The sequence below is a fragment of the Triturus cristatus genome, chromosome 12 (assembly GCF_964204655.1).
Source record: "Triturus cristatus chromosome 12, aTriCri1.1, whole genome shotgun sequence".
Taxonomy (NCBI): Eukaryota; Metazoa; Chordata; class Amphibia; order Caudata; family Salamandridae; genus Triturus; species Triturus cristatus.
The window spans coordinates 790,503,822-790,519,585 of record NC_140595.1 but is presented as its reverse complement, the minus strand read 5'-3'; the positions used below and the strand labels follow the sequence as shown (position 1 = coordinate 790,519,585).

At 40.4% G+C, this 15,764-nt stretch overlaps 1 pseudogene; it reads left to right on the top strand.

The window, feature by feature from the left end:
• The first annotated feature begins 7,839 nt into the window (after window positions 1-7,839).
• Window positions 7,840-14,811, top strand: LOC146782858 (V-type proton ATPase 16 kDa proteolipid subunit c-like; annotated as a pseudogene).
• The last annotated feature ends 953 nt before the right edge of the window (window positions 14,812-15,764 follow it).

Below are 15,764 nucleotides of genomic sequence, written 5' to 3'. Positions count from 1 at the left end.
CCCAGTTGAATGGTACAAACAAGTTGAAAGATTTGTGAAAGTTTTGAAGGTTTTGTTGAAGCATCTAGATGGTCTGTTATATATTGTGGTACCTTCTGACTTATGGACAGAGTGTAAGATCACAGTTGATTGGCCAAGTGAGGAGTATGATAGAGGCTTGAAAACAGGAGCATCCTCTGATGAGGTGATGAAGTGATATCCCCAAGTAATTACTTTTCTGAAAGGGAAAATCCCTCCTTAAAAAACTGATTTGGTAAAGATAGATAGAACAACTCAGGAGCCAAACAAGTCTGTACGTGCATACTATGAGTGGTTATTACAGGTGTTTAAGCAGTATAGTGGCTTTGAGAAAATTGATGATAAGGATATGGGACATTTTGTGTATCGGTTTGTGTATGGTTTGAAACCAGAGATTAGTCAGATGATTCAGCAGCACATGTTGTGCTGGCAGAGCAAGTCTATTGATGATATTTTGAAATATGCCAAGTATTGCCGAGATGATATTGAGGCTGGGCGTAGAAAGTTAAAAGGGAAAATGATGTGGGCACAAGTGAAATTGGCAGAACAGCAGGAAAATAAATTAAATACCCAGACTGATAGTCAGGTGAAAGAGCAGAATCAGAATGATCAAACGGCGAATGGTGGTAAAATAAGAGGACAAATGAATAGAGAGGAAGCGAAGAAGAAGTTTCCTTGTCATGCGTGCGGAAAGCTTGGACATTGGAAAAATGAGTGTAAGAATATTCAGAATAATAATGGGCCAAACCGAAATTTAAATCCACAGACGCAGAATGAAGTGATTATGAATCAGCAGCAGCAGGTAGTTACTCCACAGTGTCAGGTGCCACCAGCTCCTATGCCAAACTTTGTGAACACTCAAAAATACAGTGCGGATGCTGGATTTCACAGAGGAAGTGGTAAGAAAAATTCTGTGGTTCACAATATCTTTTACAGAATAATAATGACGAAGCGGACTATTTGCAATGACAGTGCCTGAGGGGGGAGGAAGAGGAGTGCGTGCTTGGTGCATCCTTGCCGGTAGATCAGTCAGGTCCATTTATTGATGGGAAAGTGGAAGGTAGGTATATCACTTTTCTATTGGATACTGGTGCTACCCGGTATACTGTGAGAACAGCAGACATCCCAAACCTACCCCTCTCTGGAGAATCTATCCAAGTTGTAGGAGTTTCGAATCAACAGATTAGAACCCCAATCACAAAACCAATGGAAGTACATATTGGAAAATTTAAAGACACGCATCGATATGTAGTTTGTGATTCCAGTGCAGCAAATCTGTTAGGACGAGACCTTCTGTGCAAGATGAACTGTAAAATCTACTGCACACCGGATGGTGGCGCTTTTCAAACCCGTGATGAAGATATTGTATACAAGATGTTGTTAGCCAAACAAGGTACAGAAGTAGAGGGAATGTTTTCATTAATGACTGAAAGTGAATTTCCAGAAGAATTGAGAACCACAGTGAATCCCGAAGTGGGGGATTTTTCAGGAAAAGATATAGGATTAATGGCAAATGTAGATCCAGTGAAAATAACGGTGAAAAAAGGTGCAGTTTATCGAAACACACAACAGTACAAAATGAGTCCAGAAGTAAAAGCAGGAGTTGCTCCAGAAATTGACCGAATGATTAAACAAGGCATTTTGAAAGAAATATTGAGTAGTCCCTGTAATTCGCCAATCATGGGACTTAAAAAGCCTAGCGGAAAGTACAGGATAGTGCAGGGTTTTTGAAAAATAGACAAAATTGTAGTGCCTTGTTGTCCAGTAGTGCCAAATCCATGAGTGATTCTTTATCAGATACCTTGGAATGCAGGATGGTTTACAGTAATTGATTTGTGCCAAGCCTTTTTCTCTATTCCTTTGCACCCAGACAGCCAATATTTATTTGCATTTAAATTCGGAAACCGTGTCTTGGCATGGTGCCGAGTTCCTCAAGAGTATACAGAGAGTCTCTCAATTTTCAATCAAATCCTGAAAAAGTGTCTAGAAACATTGGTCATGCCCAGAAACTCAGTTTTGGTTCAGTACATTGATGACTTACTGGTGGCATCAAAAACACGAGAAGACTGTGTCACTGACACAATTGCATTGCTGAACCATTTGGCCGAAGGAGGACACAAAGTGTCTCCAGAGAAATTGCAGTTTTGTCAGCAAGAAGTAAAATATTTAGGCCATAGAATAGAAAGAGGAGTTAGAAAAGTGACCCCAGAGAGAATAAAGATAATCAAGCAAATGCAGTTACCTCAGATACAAAAGGAGATGAGAATGTTTCTTGGATTAGTTGGGTATTGTAGGCAGTGTATTATAGGGTTTTCGTTACTGGCAAAACCATTGATTCAGCTGACTCGGAAAAGAGCAAAAGATCTGATTGTCTGGAATGATGAGTGAGTGGCAGCGTTTGTGAAATTGCAAAATTGTCTGTGTGAGGCCCCTACTTTAGGCATGCCTGATTATACGAAATAATGTGCACTGTTCTTTTATGAGAGAGAAGGTTGTGCACTTTCAGTTTTGACACAAAGACGTGGATTAAGCCGACGTCTAGTAGCATATTTATGTGCTACTTTGGATCCTGTGGCTTCAGCATTACCTGGCTGCTTAAAAGCAGTAGCCGCTACTTGTATGAGTCTGGAGCAAAGTGAGTCGATTGTAATGGGACATCCAGTCAAAGTTTATGTTCCACATTCAGTTGAGATCCTTTTAACAAGAACCCGAACACAGCACCTTATCCCTAGTCGGATGACTAAGTATGAAAGAGTGATTCTGGGAGCAGAAAATGTGACAGTAATAAGATGTACAATAATGAATCCTGCCACATTATTACCAGACCAATGTTGTGAAGAAGTGAAGCACAAAGTGGATCATGAGTGTCTAGATGCGACTGAGATGTGTACTAAGCCCCGACCTGATATAAAAGAAACACCCTTAAAAGAGCCAGATCATGAACTATTTGTAGATGGGTCATGCTTGAGAACAGAAGGAGGAGGACTTAGTGCAGTCTATGCTGTATGTAAAATTTTAGAGGTCATTGAAGCATCCTGTTTACCAGGAGTCAAGATTGCACAAGTAGCCGAATTGGTGGCCTTAACAAAGGCATGCAAAACTGGGAAAAATTGGAGGATAACCATATTTACGGACAGTCAATATGGTTTTGGGGTTGTGCACAACTTCGGCCAGCTCTGGATGCAGACGCAGAGGGAATTTCTGACTTCTTCAGGATCTCCAATAAGAAACTGCAAAAATGTAAAACAGTTGTTGGAAGCAATACAATTGCCAAAAGAAATAGCAGTGGTTAAGTGTGCTGCTCACCAATCAAGAAATGACTATGTGGCAGCAGGTAACAGATATGCCGACCAAATTGCTCCATATTGTGCAAGAAATAACATGGCACTTAATAGAAAGATTAAGACAAGTGAAAATCAGCTGCCAACTTAGGTTTTTCTCACCTCTAGAAACATGGGATGAGGTTAGACAGTTGCAGGATGAAGTTGAGGCAAAAGAAAAGGAAATCTGGATAAAGTCAGGTTGTGAAAGAAGGACAGAAGATGATGTATGGGTGTACACCGATGGCAGACCAGAAATGCCAGATTGCCTTCTCTCTCAAATGGCAAGGGTATACCATGGCACAACACATATTGGCAGGGATTCAATTATCAGACTATTCATACAGAGTTGGTACAATGCAAAGTTTAGGGTGGGCGCAGAGAGCCTTTGCCAGAGATGCTTAATTTGTTAGCAGCTAAATCCAGGATGAAAGACAGTGGTCAGTTGGGGAAATATTAGAAAAGAAGAAGGACCATTCACAAAATTGCAATTAGATTTCATTGAGTTGCCTCCGTGCCAGGGATTGAAATATGTACTTGTCATAGTGTGCCTGTTCTCGAGATGGGTAGAGGCATACCCCACAAGAAGAAATGACAGCCTTACAGTTGCTAAATTACTGTTGAGGGAGTTGATACCTCGTTTTGGTTTTCCAGTGACTTTGGAATCAGATAGAGGACCTCATTTTAATAATGAAATCATTCAAATAATGTGAAGCATTCAAAATTGAACAAAGACTGCACTGTGCATACCACCCAGAGGCTTCTGGAGTGGTTCAACAATTAAATGGCACAATCAAGTCAAGGTTAGGGAAGGTGTGTGAAATAGCCAGATGCATTGCCTCTTGTGTTGATGGGACTCTAAAGTATTCCTGACAGAAAAACAGGATTGAGTCCACATGAAATACTCATGGGAAGGACAATGAGACAAGCATTTATTCCAGGACATAAATTGATAAATATAACTTATGATCTGGTATTGGACTATTGCAAAGGATTGGCTGACCTAGTAGTGTCTCTCATCAGGTTGGAGAAGATGCAGTTGCCAGGCAGCCAACGCAGGCGCATGATTTGAATCCTGGAGACTGGGTGGTAGTGAGGAAACACGCCAGAAAGTCGTGCTTAGCACCCAGGTGGGATATACCACGTCAAGTCATACTGGTCACTACTAAAGCAGTGAAGTGTGCAGTTTTACCCAATTGGATTCATGCGAGCCATACTAAAAGAGTTCCAGGCCCCACTGAAGAAGAACAGCAATTGAATGAATCAGTTGAGACAGCTGAAGGTTGTGAAGTCCGAGAATCTAGAGTGATAGATTCTGAAGTTATAGACGAGGAACAACCGAGCACAAGTGAGGGGGAATGGATACCAGTGGTTGACATACCTAAAGTTGATATTCAAACGAGAAGAAGAACCAGATTAGAGAGACAGGGAAGTAGTGAGGATCAGAGAGGTGTAGAAGAACACGCTCAGGTAGAAGAGAACAAAGCTACCCAAAACCCTGAGCAGGACCAGACAGGGAGAGAAGAACATATTCAGGCAGAGGTGAGCAGAACTATACAAAGACCTGAGCAGGGACAGACAGGAAAAGAAGAACACGTTCAGGCAGCAGAAGAACAAATTATAGTAAGACCTGAGCAGGACCAGTTAGGAGAAGAAGAACAAGTTCAGGCAGTAGAAGAAGATCAATTCGAAATAAGACCTGAACAGGACCAGATAGAGGAAGAAGAACAGGTTCAGGCAGATAAAATAACAATAAGAAGATCTGAACAGGAACAGGTAGAGAGTGATTCAGAAGAAGAACAAATTGTGCCTAAACACCCTGAAAATAAAAGAACTTTAGATAAAGGCGGAGAAGGTGAAAGTGCAGTTCAGGTTAAAAGGGTCAGAAAAGGTGACAACTGGCCAGGTAGAGTGAAAAGATTGAGATACTATCTGAGAAAAACAAGAGAAAGACCAGATCAAGTGAATGAGGTTACTAGTCAAACTCAGTCTAAACAGTCGATTGTGAGAAACACTTGAAGAAGCCCAAGACTGAGAATTTTGAACAACAAATACAAGGGCCCTGAGTGGACCTATGTAATATTAGAAGAATTTGAGAATTTGGATTTGAGTAAGGAATCAGAAGAAGTAGATGCTGTACAGATTGATGAAGGAAGATTGAGACCACCTTAAGAACAAGAATTTGAAATTTTGAGGTGAAGAAAGAAGAAGAGAAATCTTCTTAGATCAAAATGGCAAAAAATGAAGTCACTGAGCAACCAAAATGAAGTTTAAAACGAAGATGCTGTGAAGCTTGCATATGTAGTATTTTGTTAGTAATCTCAGTATGGTTGTTGCTAACAGTAGTGGTGCCTTATTTTATGATAACAAATAAAAAGAATGATACAGCTACTAATGAGAAAACAGCTACCATAAAAGGAGATAAAGTAGAATTAGAAGCAGCAGATGAGACAGATTTACATCACACAGTATTAGATAATGATACGTCTTTAAATGTTTTCACAAAATTGTTATTGCAGTATGTAAATACAATGGAGATTAGTGATTGTTATGTCTGTATGAAATTACCAGCGTCAGTGTAAGAGGGAGTTACATATCATCATTTACCTTTAACATATGGTATAGCATGTAGTGTTTTAGCATGTCTGTTCTATAAAACCGGAAAATGTTCAGTATTTTCCTTCAAACTTAGATGTAGTATTTACAGAACTTACTATTAAAAAGAATATTAATCCAGTACTTAGTAGTCAAGATGCACAGTTCATGGGTGAATTATTTTTAACAAAGAAATCAATAGATATAGTAAAAGCACACAAGAATAATTTAACATGTATGTTACGTGAAGAAGAGAAAGTGGTTTTGAATTAGCTGAGGAAAGGAGACAGGATTTCCAAAAGAAGGCTGCTGAACAGAAAACTCATGTACCACCATGGGCTGAGAAAGAGGGAATTTATACAGCTGCGATGTCCCTAGACTTTGTGAAGGGAAAACCTGCCTCCATAGATTAAAGACAGATTGTAATATCGTATTTATTGGTTCCAGTGAATGTGAACATAACTTCCTAATTGTGGGAGGTTGGGGACTAAAAAGGGGAACTGAGCCAGTATTTCCTGGGGTTTACTACGTGTGTGGGAATAATGCTTACTATAAGTTACCTGCACAGTGGTACGGAAGCTGCTACTTTGGGATAGTATTTCCGAAAATGTATCATGTAAAAAGTATCACTGGAAACAATGAAAACACTAATGGACTAACACGAAGAAAGAGAGCTAGTTTTTCAGAAATAGTAGGTGATATATTTGGTGCATTGATACCTTCAGTGGGAGTCATTCTGAATTCACACAGAATTTGTAAATTGTCGACAGTAATTGATCATCTCTCGACTAATACTGCTGGGGGTTACTTGATGATTAATACAGAGATGGTTGCGATTAGGTCTATGTTTTTACAAAATTGACTTGCGCTTGATATCTTATTAGCAAAAGAGGGCGGAGTCTGTAGAATGCTGAAAGTGCAACATTGTTGTACTTACATACTTGATAAAAGTAAGGAAATCAGAGGGTATATAAAGAATATTACAAGATTACATGAAAATTTGACACCACTGGAGGTTGACAGTGTATAGGAGAGACTATCAAAAAGTATTTCTTCAATCGAGACTTGGTTTATGATTTAGGGAAAAGTATTTTAGGTCAAATAATTCTTCCAGTAGTTGGAATAACAGTAATAGTTTTAACAATAATGATTTGGTGCAAATGTTGCAGAAACAAAGAAAAAGGGACAAAATATGAATTTAATAGGAAAGGAAAGAAAAGAAAGAGGGATTACGAGGAAATCCAGATGGAGGAAATGAAAGGGAGGATATACAAAAAGATGAGCAATTTAGAAAACAAAGATGAAAATGAGAAAGCAAAAGAGGAGAATGAGACGTGCTAAAAGTTGGCATCTGGTTTGGGATGGATAATTTTGTGATGGCTCAAACATGCCATCAGAGAGGGGATTGATGGAGCAAGGACTCGTAGAAAAAAGACTGGCTCGAAAGCAATCCGCTCCTTTACCTCATTAACAAGTTATTACAATTGTTTTGTGTAAAACTAATGCGCACCACATGAATACACGGGTTAGTGAAGCTTGCTTATGTGTTTACTAATGTGAATAACATGAACGAAGGACTAAAACGGCTTTAAACGGGAAATCTTTACTGCGTCAACATCTAAGTAGTATGACGAGTAATGCTTGGAGGGAAAATTCTTGCGCATGAGCAGAAGCTACTAACATGGCGTCTTGAAGACTCACGTGCATGGCATCTGCTTAGCTGAAACGAAAACAAGCTATTTTACTAATGCTAATGCAGGAAAAATATTAATAAGTAAAGGGGACAAGAGTAGAGGTGGGTGGTATACAGTGTGACCACTTTATTTGTCTTCCTGACTTTATTACTAGTGCGCATTTCGGCCTCTTATGTATAACTGAAGTAAGCTGACTCATGTGACAACTGCGCATGTCCACTGAAAGTTAACTCGGAATGATGACATAGAGGTTGAATGGAAGCTCAGGTCGCAACGTGCTTTACCCTGGGAACGGATGGTAAAAAGTTCAACAATGTGGACTTGCATACAGATTGCCATAAAATGTGTCAAATGAAATGTGAATATGTGTGTAAACTAAAAGTTATGAATAAAAATAAGGGGAGAGGTTTGCCAATAATATTTGAATAGAATTTAATGTCATGTAAGCATGGTGTAATGGAGCTTCCCCCTTGCCTGACTAATCATAGTACGTATTTTTACAATATTGAAACATTAATGGGTGGAACATCCAAAACAAAAGGTATAATTGAGATAGCTTTAGTTAGTTAGTTAGTTATCACAAATGCTGGAGAAGAGGATGAAGATTTGCTGAATGCTGCAGAGCTTGGGATGTTGCCGGTGTAGCGGGAGATGATGATGCTAGGAGAGATGCTGTGAGATTCTGATGAAGAATCGATTGCAGAGCCTGAAGCTGAACTTTCTATCCTAATTTAATTGGGTTAGATCAGAAGATCGCGTTAGAATCTCGAGGAGGAAGAGAGTGTCAGAGAGGGGTGCGGCGCAATCGTCAGTATCTTAGAGAGGTAACTATCCTGTCCTGATTCCTGTCCTGAAGTCTTGTCACCTGATCTACCCCGGGGACCCTTACCAGCTCCTTGGCCAGGGGGCCGGTCTTTCACACCATTCCTGGTAATTATTATTTTTCGTTATTTGCAAATGATCTTTTCTCTCTGTTCTCTCCTTTTCTGAGCATTGATCATTGCATGAGTCCGAAGTATGTGTTTGATGTTTAATCAATTGAATTTTCTCTCCTATGAATGACGGTGACTGTGCTGTATTTTTGAAGTGGTTCACATGCTCTAAAATTTAGATACATTTTTAAAATCTTTAAGGAGTCTCTGGTTATTTCATTATAATTAAATTGTAAGTAAGTTAGTTTTATGTCATTATCACCATCAACTAGTTCAACTAATGGTCCATCGACCAGATGAAAGAACTTTTTGATCCGTGAAGGGTTAGTTAAAGTGAATAGAGGTATTTTAGACTAATCCTAAATATTGTGGAAAAAACGTAAAACCATTTCAGCGGTCTACCCAAAAAACTGTGTGTGTATATGGGCCCAGGTGAGTATATGGTAGTAGAGTATCTGTTGTTGGTACACCGCTGGATCAGCATTGCAGGAATAGGATTTTGATGTTTCTTATTTTCCTGGCTCCAATAATATCTTGGCCGACTGTCTATCAAGACTAGGTGTTAGTGAGTGTGATGTGTCTGAGGAAGGTGAGTGGTTTGGTGGTGAAGAATGTGAGGAGGAGATCAATGTATGTTTGATTAGTGAGGGATTATTCTCTGAGGGTGAATGGAGAGGGTTTAGCTAATGATGAGGTGATACAAAAGGTCATGACAATAATTCTAGGTAGCTGGTGTGAGAAGAAAGATTGCGAAGGCGAACTAAAAGGATATTGGCAGGTCAGAGAAGAGTTAGCCGTTGCTGATGATCTTCTCATGTGGGGCAGCAAATTGGTTTCCCATTATAGTTCGAGGGAAAAATTGAGAAGTAATGCCCATGCCAGTCATATGGGTAGTGCCAAGACAAAAGAACGAATTAGGGAAGCTTATTGGTGGCCGGCCATGGATATGCACATAGAGAGAGTAGTTTGGAATTGTACGGAATGCTTGTGCAGTGACATAATTTTAAAGTGAAGGGCATAACCAATGGTGTTAAGGGAGCAGGCCAGTGGTCCGTGCTCGGATATTGCTGTTGACATTTTAGACCCTGTGGAATAAAATTCTCAGAACCGGTATGTGTCAATGTATCTTGATATGTTTTCCCGATAGCCAGAAATCAAGGTGGTCAATTCTGTTGAATCAGAGGTGGTTATTGAATTTTTGGAAGAACTTTTTGAACGTGAAGGTTTTACTTTGTCACTGTTGTTAGACAATGGGGTACAATTTACCTCTTGGTAGTGGATAACTTTTTGAGCACTGGGAGCCAGATGTACTAATGTTTTTTGCCAGAGCAAATGGGTTTTAGACCCGTTTGCGACTGCAAAAAATGTGTGGCCCATGTACTAATCCTATTTTGCGAGTAGCAAATCAATTTGCGACTCGCAAAATAGGATTAGCGACTCGCTATTAGGAAGGGGCGTTACAAGGGCGTCCCTTCCTAATAGCGACTCCTGAAGCTATGTATTATTGTTTTACAACCACAATTGCAAAACAATTACAGTTTACCACCCTTCACAGAAGGGTGCTAATTCACTTGCAAATGGGAAGGGGTCCCAGGGGACCCCTTCCCCTTCGTGAGTGGCTCTAAAATATTTTTTAGGGGCAGGCAGTGGTCCCAGGGTCCACTGCCTGCCCTTAAAAAATGAAACTGAAAAGTTTCATTTTTATTTTTGAAATACATCCGGATTTCCTTTAAGGGAAACAGGCTGCATTTAAAAGAAAAACTAACTGCTTTATTTAAAAGCAGTCCCGGACATGGTTTTCACAGCATTCTTAGAAACCTATTAAACCTAGACGAATGCTGGGAAAACCAACGACCACAGAATTTGGAACTTGAATAGGATTGCTAAGTGTCAATATAATGGGGATGATGTCACGCATGCACATGTTGCACAAGAGAAGGTCACTAGATCACTTCGTACAAGAAAAATTCCAATCTGGTTACAATATTGCATTTGCTAGACTGTGACCTACATTTTCTGCATATGTATTTATCTTTTTTTCTTTATTAATTTGTTTATTAGAAGGGAGGTGATGTGGTGTTCTGTATTTAACCTGTGATGCAGTGTGTGGGTATCCAGGCAATGATTTCACACCAGAACATAGGCTTCTATTGGAATTCTCAAGGGCATATTATCGAGCCCATTATCGCCGCTTTAGCGGCAGTTTCCTGCCGCTAAAGCGGCAATAATTTTAACTCCGTTCTTGATAATATGCCCCTTAGTGTTTTCATCTGTTTCCCTGCACGCATATGTGTGTGCAAGGAAATAGATGAAAACTACACTTTCTGCTAGCAGGAACTGTTTGGCAGCTCTGGCTTGCAGAAAGACGAGTTATGTTTGCTTTTGCTTGGTAGGTGCTTGCAGCTCCCACGAAGCAAACGCAAACAGCTACCTCCGAGGGTAGCGGGAGCTATAAACATTTTCCCTGGGGAGAGCTGCGCAGGCACGCCCGCATATTTTTAAAATCCTGCATGCCCCCAGGACCTCTCCAACCCAAGGGCTAAATACTACAGAAGCACAGGAGCCTACACTTCTTTTTTTTTTTTTGCAGGAGTCATGGATCCAGCGTGACTCCCACCAAAAATGTTTATAAAAAAAGGCTTTTTGGCCCCAGGAAGAGCTCCCCCCCCCAAGAGGCCTAAGTGGTAAAGGTATTCCTACCCTGCCCCTTTTCTTATTTTTAAATGATTTTTAATGGGCTTCGGCTGAAGGTGATTCTCAAGATGGCTGCCAACACATCCTGCTTAAAGTGTTGGCAGCCAATCACCTTTCAGCACTGTGACTGTCAGATCCTTGGAGGATCTGTGTCCCTATAGATACAAATTTTGGATTTGGGATATATCTCTAAAACTACTGAACAGATTTAGACCAAATCAGACATGGCACTTCTCTGGATCAATATCTACCTTTCTGCAAAATGTGGTGTAATTCCGTTCAGTGGTTCGGGCTGTAGCCGTTTCTAAAATCACTATGTGGAATTGCATTGGGGAAATGCGTTTTGGGACCCCCTGTTTTCTTGGCCCCTGCTTGACAGATCACCCTGAAACTTTAAAGATAGCAGTTGAAATAAGAGGCAAAATAGTGTGTAAAAAATGATGATTCATCAAATGGCGCCTAAGTTATTGGCAAAACAAAAAATGCTTTTCCTATTGAAACTAGGTTCTTACTATAACTACCTACTGGTGACTGCCAGTAGGTAAAATGGATATATATATGTATTCACTGAAAAGACAAAGATTAAAGGGATATATTTAGGCTCACATTTCACTTATAGAAAACCAATGAAATTCAGCCATTGCAGTTACCTGAGCTAACTGTAACTTATGCCCCTGCAGTGCACTGCTTATGACCACACATATTACATCACTCATGACATGGTCAGTGACATCACTGATGATATCTCAAATGGCGTCACTGATGACATCATCCACAAAACCACTCACACACCCATTCACACCCTTATACAATATCCCACACACCCACTCCCACTCCCACTCACAAACCAATTCACAGACTCATACAAGTGCTCACACACCCACTCACTGATTCATAGAACCACTCACATATCTACTCACTCATACAGCCACTCATATAATCACTAACTCACCTATACAGCCACTCATGCACACACTCACTGACCAATACAGCCACTCAAACATCCAGCCATACAGACATAGACACTAACATACCCACTCATATACCACTTCAGCCACCCGCACACTGAGTCAGTCACCTGTACTCACTCAACTAGACAGTCACTGACACAAGTACACACTCACCCATACAGCCACTATCACATTCACTCACTCGCCCATTCAGTCACTCACACACCCACTCACTCATCCATACCCCACTTATGTACCTACTCACTCACTCACCCATACAGCCACTCAAACACCACTTAAGTCACCTATACAGCCTCTCACATACCTACGTATTCACCCATATACCACTGAAACACCTACTGACTCGCCCACACAGTCACACACACTGTCACTCACTGATACAGCCACTCATTCATACAACTTCCCACACACCCATAGATTCACTTAGATACCTACTTACACATGGATACACACAGTCACACAGCCAATCACATAATATGTTTTACAAATAGTATTACTCTTTAGTGGTACACAAACTATACTTATTTAAGTTTTGTATTATCTTAGTATACATCTTTAACACTCTACCTTTTAGAAAACACTCACACTCACTAGATGACATCATCGGTGATGTAATTTGAGATATCATCAGTGATGTCACTGACCTTGTCATGAGTGATGTAATATGTGATATGTGAGGTCATAAGCAGTACATTGCAGGGCGTAAGTTATAGTTAGTTTAGGTAACTATAACTGCTGAATTTCGCTGGTTTTGTATGAGTAAAATGTGAACCTAAATATAACGCCCTTGTAACTTTTGGATTTTTCAGTGAATTTCTAAGGTTTATTCAACTCTATTTCCTAACTTTAACATCTCTGTATTCTTTGTTTTTTTCAGTGTATTTCTAAGGTTTTTTAAATTCCATTCCCTAACTATAACATCTCTGTAACCTTGGTTTTTGTGTAAATTTCTATGTTTAAAAAACATTCTATTTCCTACCTGCAACCTTTGAAAAGGAGTGAGTGAGTGAGTGCAAGTGTGCCTCAGGGAGTGTCTCAATGGGTGTGTGACTGTGTGTGTGTGTGTGTGTGTGTGTGTGTGTGTGTGTGTGTGTGTGTCTGAGTGGGTCTGGGACTACCTGCATAAGTGTCTCACAGGGTGTGTGAGTGGGTGCATAACTGTCTGAATTAATCTCTGACTGTTTGTGTAGATGTCTGACTAGGTGCATGAGTGTCTGAGTAGGTCAGTGACTGGGTGCATGAGTTTATGAGTAGATTTGACACCTGAGAAAGACCTATAACATGCCAAGTGAAGCTTGCAGTCAGAGTGCACAGACAGGTTTGCACTTGTAGCTATCACCCATGTTGGGAGGACTATTTATGCAGATGGTTGAGAAGGTTGTATCAGTACTTGAATACATATCTGAGATTGTAGGAGTACACCTCTATCAGTGGCATGAGATCTTTAAGCAACTGTGCTGGTATGTAACTGCTTCAATGGCTTTCTAAATGTATATGTAAGTGGCTGCACAAATACCTCAGTACCTGTGTTAGGCAAAAGAGAGCTATGTAGGTGTCACTCCAATTACCTTTGAGTTTGCTGTATACATAAATAGTTTCTAGTGAGTGACTGAATATGTAAGTGCTTCTGTAGCTGTCTCTGTAACTGAAAAACAGGCTTTATGCATTTGGCAATTGTTTTAGGGATGGCATACTCAATGTAGTACTTGGCATAGAGGCCTGCAAGTGCACAAGTAACTTGTTCAACTGAAAAGGAAATATTTCAATATTCTAAGCACAAAACATCATCTTTTATTGCATACCTACAATATATCTTAGAAGTGTATTATGTGCACTAAAACATGGGGTTGATACTTGAGAAAGACCTACAACGTGCCAAGTGAAGCTTGGAGTAAGAATACACAGACAGGGTCTGCACTAGTAGCCATCACCAATGATTCACATAGTATTTCTCTGCATGGTTCAGAAGGTTGGTTCAGTACTTTCCTACATAAGTAAGTGAGTGTAGCAGTACACCTGTATGAGCGCCATGAGATGTTTATGTAGGCAGTATGACAGGCGGACAGAACCAGTAAGAGCGGCATAGAGATTATAAAAGGGCCGCAGTATACCCAGTTCACGCCCCCAGCCATGGCCTCTCCAGACAATGCCTCTTTTTTCTCTGTTATGGGTGCTTCCTCCGCCATGATGTTCAGCACCCTGGGAGCAGCTTATTGCACAGTAAAGAGTGGCACGGGGATTGCAGCCATGTCTGTCATGAGGCCAGGAGTGGATCATGAAGTTGATTATCCCTGCTGTCATGGCTGGTATCATTGCCATTTATGGTCTAGTGGTCACAGTCCTCATGGCAAACTCTCTCACTGAAAGAATCACATTATTTAAGAGCTTCCTTCAGCTGGGAGCTGGCTTAAGTGTAGGCCTGAGTGGATTGGCAGCTGGCTTTGCCATTGGCATTGTTGGAGATGCTGGTGTGCGAGGGATGGTGCAGCAGCCCCGGTTATTTGTCAGAATGCTTCTGATTCTCAACTTTGCAGAGGTCCTGGGTCTCTACAGACTTATTGTGGCTTTGCTCCTTTCAACAAAATAAGGGAAAACCATGAGTCTGGATAAAAATCAGTCCACACAGTATGACAACACACCGTCCAGTGAAACAGAAGCTCGTGGTTTTATCTCCAATATGTACAGTCATCTCAATATGGTAGTTTATCTCTTGTAAATGCGTAATGTATGTTAGTGACCATGTTTGTGCATAACTATTCAATTGGGTGGGCTCTCTGGTCTAGTGTCTGGCATGGGCCTTCTTATCCATGTGCAATTTTCCAACCCATTTTTGCCATTCAAGTACTTTATGTATAGATATGAAATAGAACTGTAATTGTTTTTCCTCCACTTCATGTTTTATTTATAAAGATCATTTTGTCATACTTGAAAATTAGTTTCACCTATGTTTCTCAATTTATCCCAAATCCTCTCCCTTTCAGGATCCCCATGCTGCATACATATATATACTACTTTAAATCTCTTCTAGCTATAGCTACACTGTGGGGGTGTCATTGTGAAAGTATTGAGAATCCCTTGGATGTAACAATTTGATTCTCAAGATTGCTGAAGTGTCCTGATAACTGGTTTGAGTTCTGTTTTTGTGTTTTAAGGATCAAACTGATTCCAAGCTGCCCGTCCGTGTTACTAATGAGGACCTGGGGGGAATACGTTTTAAAACAAATGAAATTTGATCTGTATTATTTAACATTTATGATGGTGTACCGAGTGTTGGGTTTCGGTTATTTCCAAATAAACTTCATCCACCAACACACCCAAAAATAAAAAGGTGTAAATGTGCTGATATGTGACTATGGGCCAGATGTACGACCATTGGATTTAGTGCCTCGCAATTTGCGACAAATTGCGAGGCGCAAATTGCGAGGCGCTAAATCCAACGTACAACAGTATCAGAGACACTGTTAGCAATTCCCAATGGGGTCGCAAAATGCGAGGCTCATCAATATTTATGAGCCACTCGCAATTTGCCAGCCCGTTGGG